General features: G+C 41.9%; 1 non-coding gene and 1 pseudogene across 1 annotated transcript; both read left to right on the plus strand.

Moving 5' to 3' along the window:
* The first annotated feature begins 12183 nt into the window (after positions 1-12183).
* On the plus strand, positions 12184-12861 carry LOC136335512 (arginine-fifty homeobox-like; annotated as a pseudogene).
* A 2510-nt stretch (positions 12862-15371) lies between these two features.
* TRNAM-CAU (transfer RNA methionine (anticodon CAU)) lies at positions 15372-15447 on the plus strand. The gene has a single exon. It is a non-coding gene; the product is annotated as a tRNA-Met (tRNA).
* Positions 15448-26126: the final 10679 nt, after the last annotated feature.

The following is a 26126-nucleotide window of genomic DNA, read 5'->3' on the forward strand; positions in this document are numbered from 1 at the left end:
ATAAAGCAGACTTTGATGGACTTAAAGGGCAAGATTAACAGCAATACTATAATAGTAGGGGATTTCAATACCCCATTAACATCATTAGATAGATCCTCAAGAAAGAAAATTAACAAAGAAACAGCAGACTAAAAGGACATATTAGATCAACTCAATTTAATAGATATCTTCAGAACCTTTCACCCTAAAACAGCAGAATATACATTCTTTTCAAGCACTCATGGTACATTCTCTAGAATAGACCACATGTTAGGGCACAAAAGTGGTCTCAACAAATTTAAGAAGATTGAAATCATATCGAGCACTTTCTCTGATCACAATGGCATTAAACTAGAAATCAACCACAATAGAAAAATTGAAAAACATTCAAAAACTTGGAAACTAAATAGCATGTTATTAAATAACGAATGGGTTAACATTGAGATCAAAGAAGAAATTTAAAAATTCCTAGAAACAAACGAAAATGAACATACATCAACTCAAAATTTATGGGACACAGCAAAAGCAATCCTGAGAGGGAAGTTTATAGCATTACAGGCATACCTCAAGAAGCTAGAAAAAGCTCAAATAAACAATTTAACCTTGCATCTAAAAGAACTAGGAAAAGAACACAAGTAAAGCCCAGAGCTAGTAGAAGGAAGGAAATAATAAAGATCAGAGCAGACATAAATGACATAGAGGCTAAAGAAACAATACAGAGGATCAATGAAACCAGGAGCTGGTTCTTTGAAAAGGTAAACAAGATAGATGAACCTTTAACAAGACTCACCAAGAAAAAACAAGAGAGGACTCAAATAAATAAAATTAGAAATGAGAGTGGAGAAATAACAACTGACACAACAGAAATACAAAATATTGTAAGAAAATACTATGAAGAACTGTGCGCCAAAAAACTAGACAACCTGGATGAAATGGACAAATTCCTTGAAACATATAATCTTTCAAAAATCATTCTGGAAGAATCAGAAAACCTAAACAGACCAATTACAACAAATGAGATTGAAACAGCTATCAAAAAACTCCCAAAAAAGAAAAGTCCTGGGCCTGATGGCTTCACAAGTGAATTCTACCAAATATTCAAAGAAGAACTAACTCCTATCCTTCTCAAGCTATTTCAAAAAATTCAAGAGGAAGGAAGACTTCCAAACTCCTTTTATGAGGCGAGCATTATTCTGATTCCAAAACCAGGCAAAGACAACACAAAGAAAGAAAATTATAGGCCAACATCCCTGATGAACTTAGATGCAAAAATCCTCAACAAAATATTAGCAAACCGGATCCAGCAATATATGAAAAAAATCATACACCATGATCAAGTGGGATTTATTCTTGGGAGGCAAGACTGGTACAATATTAGCAAATCAATCAATGTGATTCATCACATAAACAAAAGAAAGGAGAAAAACCACATGATAATTTCAATAGATGCAGAAAAAGCATTTGATAAAATCCAGCACCCATTCATGATCAAAACTCTCAGCAAAGTGGGAATACAGGGAACATACCTCAACATGATAAAGGCCATCTATGACAAACCCACAGCCAACATCATACTCAATGGGAAAAAGTTAAAAGCAATCCCCTTAAGATCAGGAACTAGGCAGGAGTGCCCCCTTTCACCACTCTTATTCAACATAGTTCTGGAAGTCCTAGTCACAACAATCAGACAAGAAAAAGAAATAAAAGGTATCCAAATTGGAAAAGAAGAAGTAAAACTATCATTATTTGCAGACGATATGATATTGTATATAGAAAACCCTACAGTCTCAGTCAAAAAACTACTGGAATTGATAAATGAATTCAGCAAGGGGGCAGGATACAAAATTAATACTCAGAAATCAGAGGCATTTTTATACACTAATAATGAACTGTCAGAAAGAGAAATCAAGGAATCAATCCCCTTTACCATGGCAGCCAAAAAAATAAAGTACCTAGGAATAAATCTAACCAAGGAGATTAAAGACTTGTACTCAGAAAATTATAAAACATTGATAAAAGAAATCAAGGAAGATACAAATAAGTGGAGGCATATACCGTGCTCATGGTTAGGAAGAATAAACATCATTAAAATGTCTATATTACCCAAAGCAATTTAGAAATTCAATGCAATACCAATTAAATACCAATGACTTACTTCAAAGATATAGAACACATATTCCAAAAATTTATATGGAACCAAAAGAGAACACGAATAGCCTCAGCAATCTTGAAAAGGAAGAATAAAGTGGGAGGTATCACACTTCCGGATATCAAGTTATACTATAAGGCCATTGTACTCAAAACAGCATGGTACTGGCATAAGAACAGGCACATAGATCAATGGAACAGAACTGAGAACCCAGAAATAAACCCACACTCTATGGACAACTGATATTTGACAAAGGAGGTAAGGAAATACAATGGAGTAAAGACAGCCTCTTCAATAAATGGTGTTGGGAAAATTGGACAGCTACCTGCAAAAAAAGTGAAACTAGACCACCAATTTACACCATTCACAAAAATAAACTCAAAATGGATAAAAGACTTAAATGTAAGCCGTGAAACCATAAGCATCTTAGAAGAAAACATAGGCAGTAAGCTCTCTGAAATCTCTCACAGCAATATATTTGCTGATTTGTCTCCACAGGCAAGTGAAATAAAAGACACGATAAACAAATGGGACTTTATCAAACTAAAAAGTTTCTGCACAGCTAAAGGCAATAAGAACAGAATAAAAAGACAAACTACACAATGGGAGAATATATTTGACAATGCGTCTGATAAGGGGTTAATAACCAAAATTTATAAAGAACTTGTAAAACTTAATACCAGGAAGACAAACAATCCAATCCAAAAATGGGCAAAGGAAATGAATAGACACTTCTCCAAAGAGGACACACAGATGGCCAATAGGCATATGAAAAAATGTTCAACATCACTAATGATTAGAGAAATGCAAATTAAAACCACAATGAGATATCACCTCACACCAGTCAGAATGGCGCTCATCAATAAAACAACACAGAATAAGTGCTGGCCAGGATGTGGAGAAAAGGGAACCCTCCTGCACTGCTGGTGGGAGTGCAGACTGGTGCAGCCACTGTGGAAAACAGTATGGAGATTCCTCAAGAAATTAAACATCGAACTGCCTTTTGACCCAGCTATACCACTGTTAGGAATATACCCCAAGAACACCATAGCACTGTTTGAAAAGAAGAAATGCACCCCCATGTTTATGGCAGCATTGTTCACAATAGCAAAGATCTGGAAACAGCCCAAGTGTCCATCAGAGGACGAGTGGATTAAAAAGCTTTGGTATATAGGCCCTGGCCGGTTGGCTCAGCGGTAGAGCGTCGGCCTAGCGTGCGGAGGACCTGGGTTTGATTCCCGGCCAGGGCACATAGGAGAAGCGCCCATTTGCTTCTCCACCCCTCCGCCGCGCTTTCCCCTCTGTCTCTCTCTTCCCCTCCCGCAGCCGAGGCTCCATGGGAGCAAAGATGGCCCGGGCGCTGGGGATGGCTCTGTGGCCTCTGCCTCAGGCGCTAGAGTGGCTCTGGTCGCAACATGGCGATGCCCAGGATGGGCAGAGCATCGCCCCCTGGTGGGCAGAGCGTCGCCCCATGGTGGGCGTGCCGGGTGGATCCCGGTCGGGCGCATGCGGGAGTCTGTCTGACTGTCTCTCCCTGTTTCCAGCTTCAGAAAAATGAAAAAAAAAAAAAAAAGCTGAAAAAAGCTTTGGTATATATATACTCTGGAATACTACTCAGCCATAAGAAATGATGACATAGGATCTTTTACAACAACATGGATGGGCCTTAATAACATTATACTGAGCGAAAGAAGTAATTCAGAAAAAACTAAGAACTATATGATTCCATACATAGGTGGGACATAAAGGTGAGACTCAGAGACAAGGACAACAGTGTTGGGGGTACAGGGTGGGGGGAGGAGAGGGAGGGGGTTGGGAGAGGGGAGGGGCACAAAGATCATGGCTTTTCAGCATTTGCCATATTCCCCCTTTAATCTATAGACAGACAGCAAATATTTACTTATGGTGTTTCCAGTATAAAGACTGCTGTCTTAGGGACAAATGCTGATGAACTATTTCACCAGTTCCTCCTTCTTCAAAGACTTATATGTCAACATAGAGCTCCATGTTTCATAGGACATACTCAAGCTCACTCCATGCTCCCTGGAGCTTTAACACAAGGGAATGCCCCCTTTTTCTTTTCTCTTTTCTTTTTCTTTTTTTTTTTTTTTTGTTCTATTTTTTCTTTTATTAATTTATTTTTTATATTTTTCTGAAGATGGAAATGGGGAGGTAGTCAGATAGACTCCCGCATGCACCTGACCGGGGTCCACCTGGCATGCCTACCAGGGTGGAATGCTCTGCCCATCTGGGATGTTGCTCTGTTACAACCAGAGCCATTCTAGCGACTGGGGCGGAGTCATGGGGCCATCCTTAGTGCCCGGGCTGGCTTTGCTTCGGTGGAGCCTTGGCTGTGGGAGGGGAAGAGAGAGACGGAGAGGAAGGAGAGGGGGAGGGGTGGAGAAGTAGATGGGCTCTTCTCCTGTGTGCTCTGGCCAGGAATCAAACTCGGGAATCCTGCATACCAGGCCAATGACTCCTACGGGTCTACCATATTATGCTTTTTACTTAAAAAAAAAAAATTTACATTTCTTTTGATTGCTGATGAACAGGAGACACCAAACCTTTTTCACCTGCAAACTACTACCTTCTTTATTAGATCCAGCTAATAACACTGTTTTGTCTTTTTCCAAATAGCTCCAGATATATGGAAAAGATTTATATAGGCGGATGGGGATCCTCAACCCCTCAGTGAGATCTTCTGAGCATGGCTTTTAAGATACCTGGAGGCAGAAAACGCCCAATAGAGATCAGGGGAACTACCAGCTTTTAGGATACACCCTTAAAGGCTCCAACGCCCCAAAGGGGTCTCATAGGATGCCATCTGGGTCCTGCTTCAATAGTGGAAAGGAAGGTCATTGAGCCAAAGCCTGCCAGGCTTACATGCCTCAGCTGTGAGGAAACAGGGACACTGGAAGGTAGGCTTCCCCCTCGCTCCTCTAAGGGAGGGTTCAGTCTCTTCCAGCCCTGCTCCAGCCACCTATGACCTAACCTTGCCCAGAAAGCTGGGGTTTGCCAATGAAGGCTGAAGGTGCCCAGGGCCATCAGCCCCATCTATGACACTGTTGATGAGCCTAGGGTATTTCTTCCAAGAAGCAGGTAAACTGATCTCATTTGCACAAGGGCCACTTAACTATGTTTTGCCTGAATAGTCAGGTTCTTTATTCTTCCCTCAAAGATCTCTGTTGTAGGTGTTGATGGTCCTATTTTCTGCTGCTTTGCTTAATATATGGTGTTTCCTTTGTTTCTCCTACCTCAATGCCCCACTCATATTTCAGGCTGGGACCTACTCCTAATTTAGAGCTCTCTTTCCCCCTTTTGCCAACTGCTATTATGAATCTACCTTTGCCACCCAGCTTAGTGTATCCCAAGGTTCTCTTTACCATGCCACAGTTGCAGAGCTCCAGGGAAGAGCAATCTGGTCTCATCTCTCCAGGCAGAGAAGAACAGAAGCTCCATATCCATGCATGCTGCAAATGGCTTTTCCAGTCTACCTGAATCATTACCAGCTAGAAGCAGCGGTCACAGGACTTGGACATGAGCTGCAAAGTATAGAATGGTGACAACAATTCCAGTGCCATGAGGACTTTTCCTGGATGTGGACTTTTCTGGACTCCTGCTCCCTGTGACAGCTCCTAACAGACTGAACTGTGGTTGGGTTGCATTTTTCAGGGTTTTGGCATGGTGATGGGGCCAACTTGGACTTGGTGAACATGTTAAGGACACTACTCTTTTATGGATTCTTGCTGTATTGGCCAAGAGTTTGCTTAGAGGCTTTTAATCAGTGTAAAAAAAAATAGAAGACTGGATAAAGAAGATGGGGCACATATACACCATGGTATACTATTCAGCTAGAAGAAATGATGACATCAGATCACTTACAGCAGAATGGTGGAATCTTGATAACAGTATGCAGAGTGAAATAAGCGAATCAGAAAAAAACAAGAACTGCAGGATTCCATACATTGGTGGGACATAAAAGCTAGACTAAGAGACATGGACAGGAGTGTGGTGGTTACGGGCGGTGGGGGGAGGGAAAGAGGGAGAGGGGGAGGGGGAGGGGTACAAAAAAACTGGATAGAGGGTGAAAAAAAGAAAAAAAATACATTTTATTGGAATCTCTTAAAAAAAAAAGAAATGATGACATATTGCCATTTACGACAACACAGATGGACTTTGCAAATGAACATTATACTGAGTGAAATAAGTAAATCAGAAAAAGCTAAGTACTATTTGATTTCACCCATAGGTAGGATATAAAATTAAGACTCATGGACTTAGATAAAAGTGAAGCAGTTACCAGGGAGAAGGGTTTGGGGGGAGGGGAGTAAAGAGGGACAAATATATAGTGACCGAAAATTATTTGACTTTCGGTTATGGATACTGTAAAGCCAGTATCTGCGGCCACCATGAAAGCCACCTGGCCAATGCAGGTTCAGGTTTGATTCAGACAGAAGGTAAGGAATCAACAGAGCCGAAAACTGGTGGTCCATTTTTCTTTATTCCAGACTTGCACTCGGAAAGGGAGTAAAAACACACACTGGGCTTCAAAACCCGCTCATTCAGTGCTCACAAGCTACTGACTCATCCCCGATTTCCTAGAATCAAGGGTTTCTACCTCACCAGTCTTATTCACCTCTGTTCCCCATCTTCTTCTCCACAAACCGGCTTTCCTTTCCTCATTCCACCATTTTGGCTGCCTCTTCCACATGGCTTCCCTGCCCTGCACCAGCCTGGGCTCCTCCTCCCTAAAGTAGGTGGCCACTCTCCCCAAATGGCCTCTTAGCTCCACCTTTTAAAACCTTTTGGCATGAAAGCCCGCCCCCAACACATATTAGCATAACCACTCCCCTTCCCAGGCAATTAATATTATCACCTAGGCAACACCCATCCACATGTGCAGTGCCATATTTTTTATTTTTATTTTTTTTTGGCAGTGCCATCTTTAACAAAGTGAGCAAAATATATCTTTTCTGCCCGACAGACACACAACACAATCAATAGTTCAAATGCTATAGAAATATTTACCTGAAACCTGTGTACCCTTATTTATCAATGTCACTCCATTAATTTTAATTTTCTAAATAAAATTATTTAAAAACATACATTAGATTTTTAGTTCACCTATCAAAAAATTTTGAAAACACTAGATGAAACAAAAAATAGGCTGTTTCTTTGTGTAATAGGTTGCATTTCCCAGGCCTGTTTGATCACAAACTTCTTCCTAATTTTAAAAGCATTTGTGGAGACTGGGGCTCCACAGAATATACTTAGGAAAATTCTGCTTTAGACTAATGAAATTAGAGAAGATGCATATAACTCTATACAATTTCTAAGAATGCTCAAAATATGGTCACTCACTCACTTGATGACAGCATGCATACACACTGTCACCCACCCTAGACATGCACACATCCTCCAAACCTGCCCTGAGTCCACTGCTAAGACCCCAGAACTTACCATTCTGACTTCAAAGTCATCAAGCTGGTCACTAAAATAACCCACCAGGGAAGTTTGTCACCAGAGACATGTAGTCTTGAACCACAACAGCTGATCAAGAGCCCCAATGGACAAAGGAAAAATAAATCAACTGTGGACAGTTTATTAGAGGGAAAGAACATGACAGCTACAGAATTGTTGGAATTATTGCATTTCATGATCTGCTCATGTGGTACCTCTACATAGAAAAGACTAATGTCAAATTGAGGATTTCAGAAACACTAAACTTGAAAAACTTGAAAAGTGACTTTTCTCACCTGACCTGTGGTGGTGCGATGGATAAAACGTTGACCTGGAATGCTGAGGTTGCCAGGTTCGAATCCCTGGGCTCTCCGGTCAAGGCACATATAGGAAGCAACTACTGTGAGTTGATGATTCCTGCTTTTCCCCCTTCTTTCTCACAGTCCCTCTCTTTCTTCCTCCCCTCTCTCCAAAAATCAATAAATTTAAAAAAAAAAAGACTTTTCTCACCTTCAAGTTTTCACCTGAATAGGCAGTAAGCCCTCTGACATCTCTCGCAGCAATATATTTGCTGATTTGTCTCCACAGGCAAGTGAAATAAAAGACACGATAAACAAATGGGACTTTATCAAACTAAAAAGCTTCTGCACAGCTAAAGACAATAAGAACAGAATAAAAAGACAAACTACACAATGGGAGAATATATTTAACAATGCGTCTGATAAGGGGTTAATAACCAAAATTTATAAAGAACTTGTAAAGCTTAATACCAGGAAGACAAACAATCCAATCCAAAAATGGGCAAAAGAAATGAATAGACACTTCTCCAAAGAGGACACACAGATGGCCAACAGGCATATTAAAAAATGCTCAACATCACTAATGATTAGAGAAATGCAAATTAAAACCACAATGAGATATCACCTCACACCAGTCAGAATGGCGCTCATCAATAAAACAACACAGAATAAGTGCTGGCCAGGATGTGGAGAAAAGGGAACCCTCCTGCACTGCTGGTGGGAATGCAGACTGGTGCAGCCACTGTGGAAAACAGTATGGAGATTCCTCAAGAAATTAAACATCGAACTGCCTTTTGACCCAGCTATACCACTGTTAGGAATATACCCCAAGAACACCATAGCACTGTTTGAAAAGAAGAAATGCACCCCCATGTTTATGGCAGCATTGTTCACAATAGCAAAGATCTGGAAACAGCCCAAGTGTCCTTCAGAGGACGAGTGGATTAAAAAGCTTTGGTATATATATACTATGGAATACTACTCAGCCATAAGAAATGGTGACATAGGATCTTTTACAACATGGATGGGCCTTGATAACATTATACTGAGCGAAAGAAGTAATTCAGAAAAAACTAAGAACTATATGATTCCATACATAGGTAGGACATAAAGATGAGACTCAGAGACATGGACAACAGTGTTGGGGGTACAGGGTGGGGGAGGGGAGGGGCACAAAGATCATGGCTTTTCAGCATTTGCCATATTCCCCCTTTAATCTATAGACAGACAGCAAATATTTACTTATGGTGTTTCCACTATAAGGACTGCTGTCTTAGGGACAAATGCTGATGAACTATTTCACCAGTTCCTCCTTCTTCAAGGACTTATATGTCAACATAGAGCTCCATGTTTCATAGGACATATTCAAGCTCACTCCATGCTCCCTGGAGCTTTAGCAGAAAGGAATGCCCTTTTTTTTCTTCTTCTTTTCTTTTCTCTCTCTCTCTCTCTTTTTTTTTTTTTGTTGTTGTTGTATTTTTTTCTTTTATTTATTTATTTTTTTGTATTTTTCTGAAGATGGAAATGGGAAGGCAGTCAGACAGATTCCCGCAAGCGCCTGACCGGGATCCACCTGGCATGCCTACCGGGGGGAATGCTCTGCCCATCTGGGGTGTTGCTCTGTTGCAACCAGAGCCATTCTAGTGCCTAAGGCAGAGGCCATGGGGCCATCCTTAGTGCCCGGGGTGGCTTTGCTCCCCGGTGGAGCCTTGGCTGCGGGAGGGGAAGAGAGAGACAGAGAGGAAGGAGAGGGGGAAGGGCGGAGAGGTAGATGGGCGCTTCTTCTGTGTGCTCTGACTGGGAATCGAACCCCGGAATCCTGCACACCAGGCTGATACTCTACCACTGAGCCAACCGGCCAGGGCCTAGGAATGCCCTTGTTGATCAAGCTACCCAAAAGAAAATTATAGGAGCAACCATGACAGACCGAGCAAGTCAGTCTCATGCTGTTCATCACCAGAACACTGCAACCCGGTGTAAACAGTTTCAACTTCTCGGGAAGCAGCATGGCAGATTGGGAAATCCTGTCCAAGGGGTCCTATACTGCCCCTTCATTTGGAGTTAACCCTCAAGGACCCCTACCAGGACAACTTTGGCAGATGGATGTTACTCATATACCTTCATTTGGCAAACAGTCGTATGTCCACATTACAGTAGATACAGATTCCGAATCTATAGTAACCTCTGTCAGAACAGGAGAGGCTGCTAAGCATGTTATAGCTCATTGTCTGTATGGATTGGTCTATTATTGGATTTCCTAAACTGGCTAAACTGAAAATGCTCCGGCATATGGAGCAAAAGCATTTACTGTATTTTGTCATACTTACAATCTTTAAAGTTAAGGTATTATTAAAGTGTACTCAGCAAACATTTTAAGGTCAATTAAAAAAAAATTAAGAGGGAGTAGTCATATCCCGGAACTCCTATGGGTCTACCATATCATGCTTTTTACTTAAAAAAAAAATTTAATTTACATTTTTTTGGAATGCTGATGAACAGGAGACACCAAATCTTTTTTGCCTGCAAACTACTACCTTCTTTATTAGATCCAGCTAATAACACTGTTTTGTCTTTTTCCAAATAGCTCCAGATATATGGAAAAGATTTATATAGGCGGATGGGGATCCTCAAACCCCTCAGCGAGATCTTCTGAGCATGGCTTTTAAGATACCTAGAGGCAGAAAAAGCCCAATAGATCAGGGGAACTACCAGCTTTTAGGATACACCCTTAAAGGCTCCAACGCCCCAAAGGGGTCTCATAGGATGCCATCTGGGTCCTGCTTCAATAGTGGAAAGGAAGGTCATTGAGCCAAAGCCTGCCAGGCTTACATGCCTCAGCTGTGAGGAAACAGGGACACTGGAAGGTAGGCTTCCCCCTCGCTCCTCTAAGGGAGGGTTCGGTCTCTTCCAGCCCTGCTCCAGCCACCTATGACCTAACCTTGCCCAGAAAGCTGGGGTTTGCCAATGAAGGCTGAAGGTGCCCAGGGCCGTCGGCCCCATCTACGACACTGTGGACGAACCTAGGGTATTTCTCCCAAGAAACAGGTAAACTGATCTCATTTACACAAGGGCCACTTAACTATGTTTTGCCTGAATAGTCAGGTTCTTTATTCTTCCCTCAAAGATCTCTGTTGTGGGTGTTGATGGTCCTATTTTCTGCTGCTTTGCTTAATATATGGTGTTTCCTTTGTCCCTCCTACCTCAATGCCCCACTCATATTTCAGGCTGGGACCTACTTCTAATTTAGAGCTCTCTTTCCCCCTTTTGCCAACTTCTATTATGAATCTACCTTTGCCACCCAGCTTAGTGTATCCCAAGGTTCTCTTTACCATGCCACAGTCTCAGTGCTCCAGGGAAGAGCAACCTGGTCTCATCTCTCCAGGCAGAGGAGAACAGAAGCTCCATATCCATGCATGCTGCAAATGGCTTTTCCAGTCTACCTGAACCATTACCAGCTAGAAGCAGCAGTCATTGGGACTTGGACATGAGCTGCAAGGTATAGAATGGTGACAACAATTCCAGTGTCATGCGGACTTTTCCTGTGTGGACTTTTCCTGGACTCCTGCTCCCTGTGACAGCTCCTAACAGACTGAACTGTGGTTGGGTTGCATTTTTCAGGGTTTTGGCACAGTGATGGGGCCATCTTGGACTTGGTGAACATGTTAAGGACACTACTCTTTTATGGACTCTTGCTGTATTGGCCAAGAGTTTGCTTAAAGGCTTTTAATCACTGTAAAAAAAATAGAAGACTGGATAAAGAAGATGGGGCACATATACATCATGGTATACTATTCAGCTAGAAGAAATGATGACATCGGATCACTTACAGCAGAATGGTGGGATCTTGATAACATTATGTGGAGTGAAATAAGTGAATCAGAAAAAAACAAGAACTGCAGGATTCCATACATTGGTGGGACATAAAAGCGAGACTAAGAGACATGGACAGGAGTGTGGTGGTTACGGGGGTGGGGTGGGGGGAGGGAAAGAGGGAGAGGGGGAGGAAGAGGTGGAGGAGGACAAAGAAAACTGGATAGAGGGTGACGGAGGACGATCTCTCCTTGGGTGATGGGTATGCAACAGAACTAAATGACAAGATAACCTGGAAATGTTTTCTTTGAATATATGTACCCTGATTTATTGATGTCACCCCATTAAAATAAAAATTTGTTTATAAAAAAAAAGTCTTCACCTGAGTCATTTCAGTCATCAATAATCTGTTTTTTAAATGTTAAAACTCTAAGCAGACACCAAAAAAACTGCTTTTTCAGGGGGACACATCCAGCGGGCTTGAAAATGGGCACTCCGAGGGGATTCATGGCCGCAATATGGACGAAGCACCAAAAATGTACCTCGTTAATGCATGTGCAGCATGAACAGTTGGAGGCTGTCTTTAGCCACACGATGTTTCCAGATAAAAATCTCCAGAAGGAACTTGCTTTGAAACTCAACCTACCGGAGTCAACAATAAAGACTTGGTTCGGGAACCGACGAGTCAAAATGAAGAAGCAGCAGCAGCAGCAGCAGCTACCATTAAAGCGACCAAATCAGATTCTTCCAGCCAAGAATGTGCCCACCTCACCCACAACATCAACCAGTCCTTACTCTTATTTTCCTATTGTTTCAGATTTCTATAGCTCCCTTCCACCTCAGCCCTTAGGCCCTTCAAGCTTGGCATGGGACTCTGTCATCACTGAGAGTCCCACAAGTGATGTCCACATGCAAGACCCTCAGTTGGAGAGTCTGGTGGCCACAGTTCCTACTTTGTTCCCTGATGCCTATGACATAGAGCAAATCATGGAACTGTACAGTTTTCCTGATGAGGATGAAACCTCCAACTCATTCCACTCTTTAGATCAGTATCTCTCACCCACAGGCCCCAGCTAGAAAGAAAAGGGTTCTTCTCTTAGTATCTTTGCTGATGCAACTTTAGGTTTATCATTTAGGCAAACCTCACTCAGTATGACAAGCTGAGGCCTTTCAGCCTACAGTCTAAGAAACAGCCTGGAGGCCTTGGCTGGGTAGCTCAGTTGGTTGGAGTATTGCCTTGATATGCCAAGGTTACAGGTTTGATTCCTGGTCAGGGCACATACAAGAATCAACTAATGAATGCATAAATAAGCGAAACAAATCAATCGTTCTCTCTCCTTCCTATTCCTCTCTAAAATCAATTTTTAAAAAATTAAGTAACAACCTGGAATTCCAGAACCACTATAGTATGTTAGACTTTGGATTTCTCTGATCAAAGTACTAATAAATACCAAATTGTACCAAAAAAAACCTCTAAGCAGAGCATACTGTTCTTTTCTTTTTTTCTCTCCCTGATTATATCCTCAAAAGCACCTGACACCCTGAACAGTGACTGTTACTGTAACCTTCTGTCTCTTGAAGCAGAGTTTGAAGAAAGAAAGCAGTTTGAAGGAAGAAACTAAGCCTTATTGTTATTAACCAATAACACAGTGTATGTTTAATAAACATTTTTGAGCAAATAGAAAAATACTGACTGCATGACCAAATGTTTCCTGGGTAACCTGTTTCACTATCAATCCTGTCATGAAGTTTTTCTTAATACCAACTTAAATACCATCTTCTGATTATAAAAATCCCTAAACGATACTAGAAGGTACCATTCTGGGCAGTTTAAGTGCATTTTAAAAAATAAACTTTTCCTGGCTTTTGTTCATTGTATTTCTTTTTAATCTTTAATGAAGAAACCTAGAGAACCATTCTTGCTAAGGTATTTCAATTTCACAAATGTTATAGTAAGAAAAACTCCTCCTCCTAGATCAGGGCAAATGTCTACAGGGGGTGGGTGAGCAAAGTCACTCAGTGAAGCTGGTATTTGGGTGGAAGACCCAAAGCTAAGGCCCAACATGTATGCTGCCTTGAGCTCTGGTGAAATCAGGAGGGCCTCACCTGGCCCAGTCAAAAGCCCCCTTCCCACTCTGCTCCCATGGATGAGGAACCCTTGCCAAACCACACTCCTTATCAAACTGACCAGGGACATATCTTGCTTATCCCTGAGTAGAGTTCCAAGTTTCCTGCTGGTTTGCAGAATTATTCAACAAGCCAACCGCATCTTCCCACCAGAACCAGTGGTGGTGCTTCCCTCTGTTTATTCAGTCTGTTCCTAGTGCAGCGCTCAGGTCACCCAGCATGGACTGCAGTGTCCTTGTCCCCTTGGGGCTGTGGGTATATGTGATCAATGCACTGCTGTAGATCTCATCTATCCGGTGTCAGGTGTTGAGTGCTCAGCCATCCCATGACTTTAGGACAGGAATCCTTCCTTCACCAATGGGGTGAATAAGAGGTGATCAGAACAGGTATGGACAGGGTATGGGAAGAGCAGCCGCCAGAGGAAGCACTGTAACAATACTGGCCTTATGAGCTAGGAAGTGGTGGGGACACGGAGGAATGGACAGGACGGTGGGCAGCTGCTATTCACCACTAGCCTGTTCTAGTCAGGCAAGAATGAGGGTTCAGATTGCCAAATTTTTAAGTTTTAAAAAAGCACTAGAAATCTGGATTTTATGTCTAATCTCCCACTTTTTAAAGGTCTTCTTTTCTTTCTTTCTACTTTTTTTCCTTTCTTCCACGGGAACAAAATCTTTTAGAGTGGTTCTGTCATTTTGTGAGGCACCAATTTGTAACATCTGTCCCTACTTCACTACTCAAATCCAACACCTGTGTGACATTCTGCCATTATGCCTTTTAACATCATGTGCTTTTCTCCTAACACATCCTACTAACATTACTAATTCAAGTTAGGTTTACCATACCCTTGATAATAAAAATTTTAGCCATATCTGTCTATAAGTCCCCATTATATATGACAGTATTCTATTTTTCCTCCCAGCAAGTGAACTGCACTGAATTTTATTCTGAGCACATTTCACATTCTTTTAATTACAAGGTCAGTGTTGGATTCTAATAATTCCTTCCAGGTACTTCCCAACCACATTCAGCTTGTGTTGTTCTCTCTATTACATCATTCCAAAGATTCATAAAAATATCAAAAATCATGGCTTAAAAATAAGACCTCTAAAAGACTTGTTATGTCCCTCCCAGATGGACATGACACAAATAATAACTTTCTAATTCCAGGAAATGGAATAAGCACATTCCCCACCCCTCAGGATGTCACTTTTCAAAGACTGGTACATAGTCATTTCAGAAGAATTAATAGAATTATTACGGGAAAAACCAACAGTTCTCCTTAACCATGCCACAAATACTTCTGAAGCATATTCATTCAACAAACTTTAACTGAGCACCTACTATATGCCAGTCACTATTTGAGACACTAGGAATAAATTAGTGACCAAAAAAGAATGAAATTTCCGTTCTCATTGAGTTTACATGCCATAATATTAGGTTAGACTATAAAACAAGTTACACCTATTAATTACAGCTAAGTATAAATATGGAAGCCAATGAACAAAATACCAAAAGAGAATATGTAAAAATTAAAATAGTATTTGGAGGCCCTGGCCAGTTGGCTCAGTGGTAGAGCTTCAGCCCCATGTGTAGAAGTCCTGGGTTCGATTCCCAGCCAGGGCACACAGGAGAAGCACCCATCTGCTTCTCCACCGTTCCCCCTCTCCTTTCTCTCTTTCTCTCTCTTCCTCTCCATTGGAACAAAGTTGGCCCAGGCACTGAGGATGGCTCCTTGGCTTCCACCTCAGGCACTAGAATGACTCTGGTTGCAACAGAACAACTGCCCAGATAGGCAGAGCATCGCCCTCTGTTGGGCATGTCGGGTGGATCCCGATCAGGTGCATGCAGTAGTCTGTCTCTCTGCCTCCCCTCTTCTCACTTCAGAAAAATAAAAATAAAATAGTAGTTGGGTATGTTAGAGGAATTATAGATTATTTCTTTCTCTATTTAATATAAATTTCATGAGTTAATTATGAAAAAAGTAAAAAATAACTCATTGGTCACCTATAAATATTACTAGTATACCAATCATTATTCTGAATATTGGTGAATAAATAAAATGGCCATTGTCTTAGATCATTCAGGCAGCTAAAACAAAATACCACTGACTGGGTAGTTTATAAAGAACAGAAATACATTTTTTAAAGTTCTAGAGGCAGAAGACCAATAAAGAGTACAAATAAGAGCAAATATGGCCCTGGCTGGTAGGTCCGTTGGTTGGGGCATCAGCCTGAAGCGCAGAGGTTGCCCATTGGATCCCGGGTCGGGGCACACACAGGAACAAATCGATGTTCCTGTCTCTCTCTATTTCTCGCTCTCTCCCTTCCTCTCTGGCTAAAATCAATCAATAAATAAAAAATAAAAATAAAAGAGGGGAATGTTTGAATGAAGGCTTTAAAAAAAAAAAGATCATATGTGACACATGCCTCCACATCACTGTAAACAGAGGATACTGTGAACTTCAAACCCTGAAAGCAGAGAAGCAGGAACCATGGGGGTGGACTCCTCTGGCCGCCAGGGGATTCCAGCACGCTCCCACCACCAGCACCAGCCTGCGTGGGCAGAGGCCGTGACACAGGCGGCTTAAGAAACTCTGCAAAGAGCACAACACCGTCAAGGACCTAAACAAAACACAAACAAAATTACCCCTCGAAAAAGAAAGTCCAACGTAAGTGCCAAGATGCTAATATAAAATAATATTGAATGTCAACTGTAATTGCAAGAATTTTTTAAATAATAACTGTTACATATTTGCTTCATGCAGTTTTTTATGTGTTACATATTACAATAAAAACAGTTTTAAAATATTTCAATATTATAAGAATGTGCTTGGAGAAATTCAGCAACTAAAATAAAAGCCAGAGTGATTACTGGCTACAGTAAGTGTTCTTTCACAAACGTATTCCTGCAGTGCTCTGCACTGCGCGGGGGAACTCCGGGAAGGATGGAGAACCAGAGAATCTGTGAAGTTCCTAGAGTTGATCACATTCGATCCAAACCTAGCAAGATCTTTATGTGCTCTTCCTAGCAAAAACTTTAAAGAAATGCCTTTTAAAAAGTTTATTGTTTTAATGTATCTTTCTTGTGGATCTTAGGACTTTGTAATAACTCTTCCTAAAATAAAAGAATGTGTGAGCATATGAACAAGTACATTTAAAATGCTTAATTTCTAAGGACGAAAGTACTATCGCTTTGTTACAATGACTTTAATAATTAACAAGTCAACAATATTACAACATAATTTTAGGAACCCCAAATATCAGAGAGGCGAAAACGGTCAGGGAAGGACACAATGGGAATCTCAGACACGAAGGTCTAGTTACCTCAACTAGACAGGCGTCTGTCTTCTTCCGCAGTACTTCAACTTTGCCTTCTTTTTGTTTTGTTTTAGGGTCTGTATTTGATTAATTTCGTGCCACAACTGATACGTTTGCAAATATATATATATATATTTAGTGGATATTTGAACTCAACAAGCTCTCTTTAACTTTCTGCCATTCTTATAAAATCTTTGAAAAGAAAGCAATAATTAGACTGGCACGTGTGAACGCTCAGTGAAATGAAAAGTAGAAGCCTTGTTAAAGGGAGACTTACGAGGGAAACGAATTCAACCATCTGGTACCAAGACAGGCTGCAGCACTCCGTCCTAAGTTTCAGTCAGATCTGGGCCCAGAAGCCCTCCCGGTTCCAACTCCAAATCACATCAGGAATTTAGGGATCACTTCTCAGTTTCCTGGCAGCAACAGGTTTCTAAAAAATTAGTTCAAAAGTTCTTCCAACAAGTTCTTCAGCTACCATAGCTGCATATGCCTCCCTAACAGCTGCTAACAATTGCTGAACATGCAAAATAGACCCAACTCCATTAAACAAATATTTTTTCTTTATATCAGCGGTTCTCAATTTGTGGGTCGCGACCCCGGCGGGGGTCGCACGACCAAAACACAGGGGTCGCCTAAAGCCATCGGAAAATACATATTTTAGGCGATCCCTGTGTTTTGGTCGTGCGACCCCCGCCGGGGTCGCGACTCACAGGTTGAGAACCGCTGCTTTACATACTTAGATTGTATACACACACATAAACATGCCATAGATAATGACTTAGGACAGTTATGCTGTCACTGTTATAAACGATAATTTTATTTACTGAGCTTTACTACATACCATATTCTATATTAAGGGTTTATATACATTTAAGTAAGATAAATAAAAACAAGCTAATTATTTTTCAAACCACCAGTTCAGGGTCACAGGTGGCCAGAGCCGATCTCAGTAGCTCAGGTTGGTAGGCGGGCACCTACCCTCCTACCCTGGACAAGAATCTCTTTCATCACAGGGCCACTCACACACACACACACACACACACACACACATTTAGACTGGGACCATTTAGACCAGGGGTAGTCAACCTTTTTATACCTACCTCCCACTTTTGTATCTCTGTTAGTAGTAAAATTTCCTAACCACCCACTGGTTCCACAGTAATGGTGATTTATAAAGTAGGGAAGTAACTTTACTTTATAAAGTTTATAAAGCAGAGTTACAGCAAATTAAAGCATATAATAATTACTTATCAAGTGCTTTATGTCAGCTTTTGGCTAAGTTTGGCAGAATAAATCTTTATAAAACAACTTACTATAGTTAAATCTATCTTTTTATTTATACTTTGGTTGTTCCGCTACCGCCCACCATGAAAGCTGGAACGCCCACTAGTGGGCAGTAGGGACCAGGTTGACTACCACTGATTTAGACACTCTAATTCACCTGCCTTGTACATCTTTGGGATTTGGGAAGAGAACCAGAGTCCCCAGAAAAAACCCACGCAGACATGAAGAGAAGGTTCAAACTACACAGACAGGGGCCCCAGCCAGAACCCTTTCCTTTTTTTTTTTTCTGAAGCTAGAAACGGGGAGAGACAGTCAGACTCCCACATGCGCCCAACCCGGATCCACCCGGCACGCCCACCAAGGGACGATGCTCTGCCCACCAGGGGGCGATGCTCTGCCCCTCCGGGGCGTCGCTCTGTTGCAACCTGAGCCACTCTAGCCCTGGGGCAGAGGCCAAGGAGCCATCCCCAGCGCCCGGGCCATCTTTGCTCCAATGGAGCCTTGGCTGCGGGAGGGGAAGAGAGAGACAGAAAGGAAGGAGAGGGGGAGGGGTAGAGAAGCAGATGGGCGCTTCTCCTGTGTGCCCTGGCCGGGAATCGAACCCGGGACTTCTGCACGCTAGGCTGACGCTCTACCACTGAGCAAACCGGCCAGGGCCCCTTTCCTTTTTGTAATAATGTTGATGAGGGGAAAAAAAATTTTTTCGGCCCTGGCCAGTTGGCTCAGCGGTAGAGCGTCAGCCTGGCGTGCGGGGCACCCGGGTTCAATTCCCGGCCAGGGCACATAGGAGAAGCGCCCATTTGCTTCTCCACCCCCACCCCCCTCCTTCCTCTCTGTCTCTCTCTTCCCCTCCCGCAGCCAAGGCTCCATTGGAGCAAAGATGGCCCGGGCGCTGGGGATGGCTCCTTGGCCGCTGCCCCAGGCGCTAGAGTGGCTCTGGTCCCGGCAGAGTGACGCCCCGGAGGAGCAGAGCATCGCCCCCTGGTGGGCAGAGCATCGCCCCTGGTGGGCGTGCCGGGTGGATCCCGGTCGGGCGCATGCGGGAGTCTGTCTGACTGTCTCTCCCTGTTTCCAGCTTCAGAAAAATACAAAAAAAAAAAAAAAATTTTTTTTCATCTATATTTTAGCAAAACATTATTGAGTGACCAGCTATCAATATCAAAAACCAATGAAGACATGCGCATGTTTTAGAAGTCCTCCAAGAGATTCAGATACTTTGGGGCACCAACTCCAAAGCTAAGAACTATTGAACAAGGAATATTAGAAGAGTTTTAGAGAATTTCTTTCACCTGTTTTCCGCAATACTGCATTTTTCTTCTAAACAGGCACTTGACTTGAGTATTGTCTCGTTTGCTGTGATTTCTGTCACTTGGATCCAAACTGTATTTTATCTGGCTGCAATTCCCAAAAGCTCATGGGTTATGTTTAGCATTATTTCTTAGCATGCACACTAAAATATATGAACCACGAATCAAATGCACTGTAAAAAGATGCTGTTGACATTATCAAGAAACAGTATGGTAGGAAAGAATCTGGTAGGCAGCACACCTAAAAATTCCAAATAGTGTTGGTCAAATAAGTTTGTAAAATATGATCTTTATGTTTGCTCGCTTACAATTTGCATTGGGGGCTGGGCAGCACCAGGTATATGTGGATCTGTGAAATTGCAAATTACCTTTCACCTTGGGGAAGGGCTATTGTTTTGCTAATGTTTGCTGGGGGAGAGGTTTTCTAGCCAAAATGTTTTGAAAAGAAGAAGAGGGAGAGAGAAGCCATGTTTTGCAGGGAGAGCAGAAAGAATGCAGAGTGCTGAAGAAGAAGCCAGTCTGTGCAGAGAGAGAGGATGTGCAGATGGAGGACCAGAATTGAGGGGCTTTGGGAGCCCTACTGAGGTTTTGGGGGCCTTTGATTCTACGAGGAACTGGAGAAGATGCTCCTGGTTGTGGAACCAGATAATGCGTCAGGGCTTTGGAAGCCCTGTGTGTTTGCTCGTAGGCCGGTGCAAGACTCTGATAAAGGAATGGCCCACCATTCTTTGGTTCCACTGTTTCTTTACCATCTGCCCGAATCCAGTGAGAACCTGCATGTGCATGGCCACGAAGGCGGCGACTGGCCATACATGGGGGCTAACTGATGGAAAATGTAAACCATTAGACTCTTTTTTGTTTGTTTCTTTTCTAAGAATTGGGTGCCAGTAACATATGGCCCCATTTAGTTCCCTGGTATAAGTAGCTGGCCAGAATCTGGGTCCAGAGTTGGACAAAAAGCAGCATTGTTGCTGAGGCCAGAGAAGTAACTACCAAAAAAAAAAAAAAGTTCGAGAAAACCAGCGGATTTTAAAACTTTATTCAGAATTGGTCATTCTCCTGCTCCACCCCATACTGTGCCACATTGAAGGCACATCCATCTGCTTTAAGCACAGTCTGACCCTGCCTGTAAATTACTTTCTTGCTCCTCAAATATGGCACACAGTTAAAAAGATGTCTTTTATTTTATTTTGTTTTGTGTCTGGTTTTAATTGTTTGTGGCAGAATGTCTAATACAGAACTTAATCGCAAATATCTGGCTATGTGAAGAGGATAGTGCTTAAGTACAAATGGGTGACACGATTTCCTTGAAATAATCACTAAACATAGCCCGCCCTGCAAGGTCCTGGGCTCTAGGCAGCGGAGCAGTTGGGCCGGTGGACCCGGGAGGACTGCAGGGTCCTCTCCCCTTAATCAGTGCATGGAATTAGGATGCCAGTCGTCGTGATCACAGAAGCCCATTCTAGAGCCTTCCCCAGCGCTCTGCACGTGACCTGGCTTGGCATTTCTGAAAGATCAATGACCCCCTAACAGTGAAGTGCTCTACGTGTCTCTTCTGGCCCCTGTGTTTAGGCGAAGGGGCGCACCTACATGGCTTTTTTCAGCTCTTCCTACAGGACTGGTTTATGGACTTCTGTCTTTTTGCAAATGCAAGGGCTCTTAATTGCATTCACAGCTGTGGCTTTCCCCATTCTAGAACACTTTAGGCTGCCAGTAATGCATTCTCTGTCAGAGCCAAGGGAAAAGCCTCTTTTTGCTCCTTTTTATGAAGTGACTTCCAAAAACTCTCAGACTCCGGCAGCACAAGAAATCTGGTTCCTTGGGTATTTTTTCAGTAAAAATAGGAAGGAAAAAACCAAAAAGTTATAGCCCCCAAAAGAACTGTCATTACTAACCAAGGAGAATGGACGATGACCTTGGTGGAGAAATAGAGAACTTACAATGAAACACACCCGTGGCCCCGATTTTAGAGCCCTAGGTTGCCTACCAGAAACCCTTTCTTGGGTGATTCCAAAGATGACGGAAACATTGGATTCTATAGCTTCAGGCATCTGTGAACTCAGATGGTCTGCAAAATGATAAGGACAGTGAAACTCACCTTTGGTGCCGATGTCCCACCCCTGCTCCCTCTCCCACCTCCAGGGAGCCTTCAACACCCACACTCAGTCAGTCAAATTACTCTACCTTTGCAATGTCTCGCTCATCACCTTGACCCAAATGTCTAAGGCTGGTGAAAACAACACTGTCAGGGTTCATAAATGTGCAATGACTGCTCAACTGAAAAGCGATAGTCTGTCACAAGGGAAACAGGGCTTGTCAGAGAAATCATATTAAAATTGAATGGCTCTCAAATTATGGGTTAGAGAACTTTATTTTTAGAGATAAGTTTTATACTTTGTACTATTTCTCAAAACCTAAATTTTAAAAAATGGTACTTCATTTAAAAAACCAGGACTAGACAGGGGCTCCCCCACCCCTCCATTATTGTAGAGGGCCTCTCCCATAAAAAAAAAACACAAAAAAACCAGGACTAGTATTTTACTATTATGTATCCATTAAATTTATATTCATCAATAATTAGAGATAATTTCTATTTTTGAAGAATTTTACTTTTCAGATTCTATTCTACTTACTCTTAAAATTGAATGACAGTTAACTTTTTGTCCTGTAAAACAGTTCATTCTTTTGCCATAGCTAAAAATACACTAATGCATATGTCTTTTCCGTTCAAATACCAGTCACTTAACAGTTGGTGAAATTAGATCCTCATGTTGCCATCAGTAAAGTCAACATTCTCAACATTGTTTAGCTATATCTTTGAATATATGTATGTATATTATAAACATATTTGAATAGCACATATATTCAAATATATGTTTTAATATCTTCAAAAATATGTCTTTGAATACTTGCAGGAGTCCAGTTTCCAAGTTTTCTCTTAGCTTTAATCTTCCTTCATCTCTTCTCTTTTTTGTTCTGTTTCTTCCTGACAACAAAAGGTCTAAGAAAAATAAACTAAGGGTGAAAATATTCACAGGGTGTATGTAATTCAGAGAATTTCCATCCGGGACTCCTACTTGAAAGAGAGTGTAAGATTCGGGACTTTACTAGTTCTGTTCTCCACCTTGCCAGGGGTGGCCGTTCACTGCTTTGTGTGGGAACCTCTGGGCTGCCCCAGGAAGGGGAGAACAATTTGTTTATGAAGACAGGTGGGAACATACGCCCCCAACAGTCTTGCCAAGAAAAGCAGACAGCAGCACCACCCCCTTGATCCCCCCTTTCCCTCTGAATGACACTATTGGATAATGGCTCGAGGGGTGGAGAACTTAGTGGATGCGTCCTGTCCTAGAAGAGGAAACATTTCCACCAAGATCTAATGAAAGGAAGGTCTTGTAGCAATGGGGCCTCCTAGCCTAGAGTGGGGTGTGCGGCAGCCAGCGTCCCACGTTTTAAGTGATTAGTAGTTTTCCGTCAGATGACATGAGGCCACCCTCAAACGCCCCAGCAGTGTTCAGCCCAGTGGCCTGAAAAGTAACAGATTGCAATTCTGTGATTAAAAAGGAAATCAGCACAACTTTCTGGGAACAAAAGACTCCATTACAGAGAAAAGAGAGGGCACCACAAAGACAATAAGAAGAAAGACCAACGGGGTAAAGTTCCAGAGACTTAGAAGGAAAACTGTAAAACTTAAAACTGGGAAAGAACAGAAAACTGTTTACAAGATATGGTCTATGACTTTTTAAAAGAGAAGGTGAAAAAATGAATGTGTTTAGGTCTTCTAAAATTATTTTACATTTTACTCAAAAAAAGATGGCCTACGGTGAAGAGTGAAAGCTTCAGGAGGTTTCAGTGGGAATAGGAGCCAGCTGACAGGAAAGGGTGATAAGCATCAAAATGAGTTATTGAATATTTGTGGAATTTAATTATTTAGAGAAGTATAAAAGATGATTTTTTAACAACCTTTGTTGTACAGCACCCATTCCTTGTTTGGCACTTTAGCTCCCTGCCCTGTCTGCCCTGCGGGGCTTGGACCAGCATCCTGTGAGATAGAATACCTGGACAGGACTGGGAAAGAGCTCTCCCAGTCATTCTGTTCAGTCAGACTTGTTGAATGAATCTCCCCACCCTCAACTGTTTTATAAATGGCTTCTGGTTTAACCCCCACGACAACCTGTGAAGTTGGTAGGAAACATAATCACGTTCTATTTTACACTAAGCCCCCTGGAAGCCAAGACTGCAGTCCTGGGTCACAGAGGTAGACACAAAGATGGTGTGAAGCATCAACTCCCTGTAAAAGCAGTTTTGAAAAATACTAGTACTGGTTTCTACTTCAGAAAATTTATTCAAAATAAGCTCTATTATAATAAGAGTGGGAAAGGAAAGAAACAGAAAAACTCTTTGATCTAGTCCATTTACTTGGAAGAATGTGTATATCTTTTAACATCGTCCTAACGTCCAAGAATCAGAGACACTGACTGTGTTTGGGAATAGGTGCCCAAGTGTTTTCGTATAACCACTCTCAACCCACAGAGCTGATAAACTAAAACGCGCTGTGTTGCATTACATTGAAACAAAAAGCTGCTTCTTCATCGTGACAGATAACTGAAATAAAATATTTTCTGAACAAATATTTTTGGTTTGCTTAGTCACACAGTCAGCTTTCATATTATGCATCAGAACAGACAGTCTCTTCCAAGTTAAAAAAAAAATCACAGCTATTCTGTAAATAAAATATTAGGCAAACATGAACCTGAGTATCTTCTGAAAGGTAGACTTGAGACCAAGCTTTGATGACTGATTCTGAATCTATGCATTACTATTAATAAAGGTAATATCAATAATGTAACTGAAAAATCTTATATAACTGTAAACTCTAGATTATTCACCTTTCAATTATTCAAGCCTATCAAAAACATTTCATCCAAGATCATGAGAGAGGGCAAAGGAAAGCAGTGTTAAATTGTCATGCAGGTAGACTACATCAAGAGTTCTGGATGAAAATGCAGGAAGATAAAGGGAAAAGGAAGCAGAGCGAGGAAGGGCCTGACACTGCTGTGGACCTGACACTTCAGTTCATTTCATCTGCATTAGTTTGTATAGCAGGTAATTTTACCCTTTATTTTAGTGAAATGGAAACTGATTCACAGAGAAATGAACTGATACATCCAAGAAAATAAGAGCAGAAGCCAAGATTGGAACCCAGTTATCTCGAAATTCCAAAGCTCGAATGAGCAGAGGGCCTAAGGTGCGCCCTGCCACTCCCTCTCCCAGCTCAGCGCCTCCCCCACCCACGCACTGCAACTTCAGGTGCTCCCACAGGGCAAGTTCCTTCCTCAGACAACTGACCCGTTTCTTCTCCCGCTTAGAAAACTCTTGTTACCACTTTATCTAGCTGGCTCTTTCTCGTCTTTCAGTTCTCAGCACAAATGTCACTTCCTCAGCAAGTGGTGCCCCAATCCAAAATGTGGTTCCTGGTGTATGTCTTCCTAGCACTCCAGTCTGTACCATTTCATTCGTCGTGTTTTGTAATTACACGTTTAATTGTGTTTCTTTTTTGGATGCTGCCTTTCCCACTAAACTACAAGCTTCTGTCTGCTCTTTATTCTCCATCCAGTGCCCAACACACAGAATATACTCAATAAATATTTTTTAATGAATGGGAAAGTGAGATATGAGAATTGTCTAAAATAATCTAAAGTGTCCCCCAATTCTAGACTGTCTAATATGGTTAAGTCAGCCAAGAGCATTTAGCATTGAGGGTGGTACAGGACTTCTTCAGGTCTTTCCTGGTGTGCCAAAACGGGATACTGACAAAGAGGAAAGAGATCATCTCCCACTTTATCAGAAACCCACTAATCAAAATACACATGAAAAAGCCATGGGAAATCTTACAGCCCTAAAGCCCCTCCCTGTGCTGGGAAGCCTGTATTGTCCTGGGTTTAATAGTCGCTCCCTTGACCAAGGAGCCATGGCTTTTCCTCACTGCTGTCACAGTCATCATAGCATGTCTGTTCTGAGTTCTGAAAAGACTGCCTGATTAAACCACATGCCTAGCCCAATTACCAACTCTTCAACACTAATTACTGCAAACTAACCCAAGCTAATCCTTTCAGGTTTTCTACTTAAAGGTTTTATACTGACAAGTTTGGCCTTCCGATATTGTTCCTGATTTTTATTTTGGGCTAGACTTACCACAAAATTCGCTCAGGTGACTGACTTCCGGTGAGTGGAAAGCTAACGCGTTCTAGTTAAACAAAGATTGAACAGCAAGTCAAAATTCCTCCATTTTCATCCAGTTCTGTTACTGCCTAGCCATGTGCACTTGGAGGCCAAATGATTTTAACCCCTCTAACTTAACTATCTTAACTTACTCAGTTGTAAGAGTATAATC

Source organism: Saccopteryx bilineata, chromosome 4, assembly GCF_036850765.1.
Source record: "Saccopteryx bilineata isolate mSacBil1 chromosome 4, mSacBil1_pri_phased_curated, whole genome shotgun sequence".
In the NCBI taxonomy this organism is placed as follows: Eukaryota; Metazoa; Chordata; class Mammalia; order Chiroptera; family Emballonuridae; genus Saccopteryx; species Saccopteryx bilineata.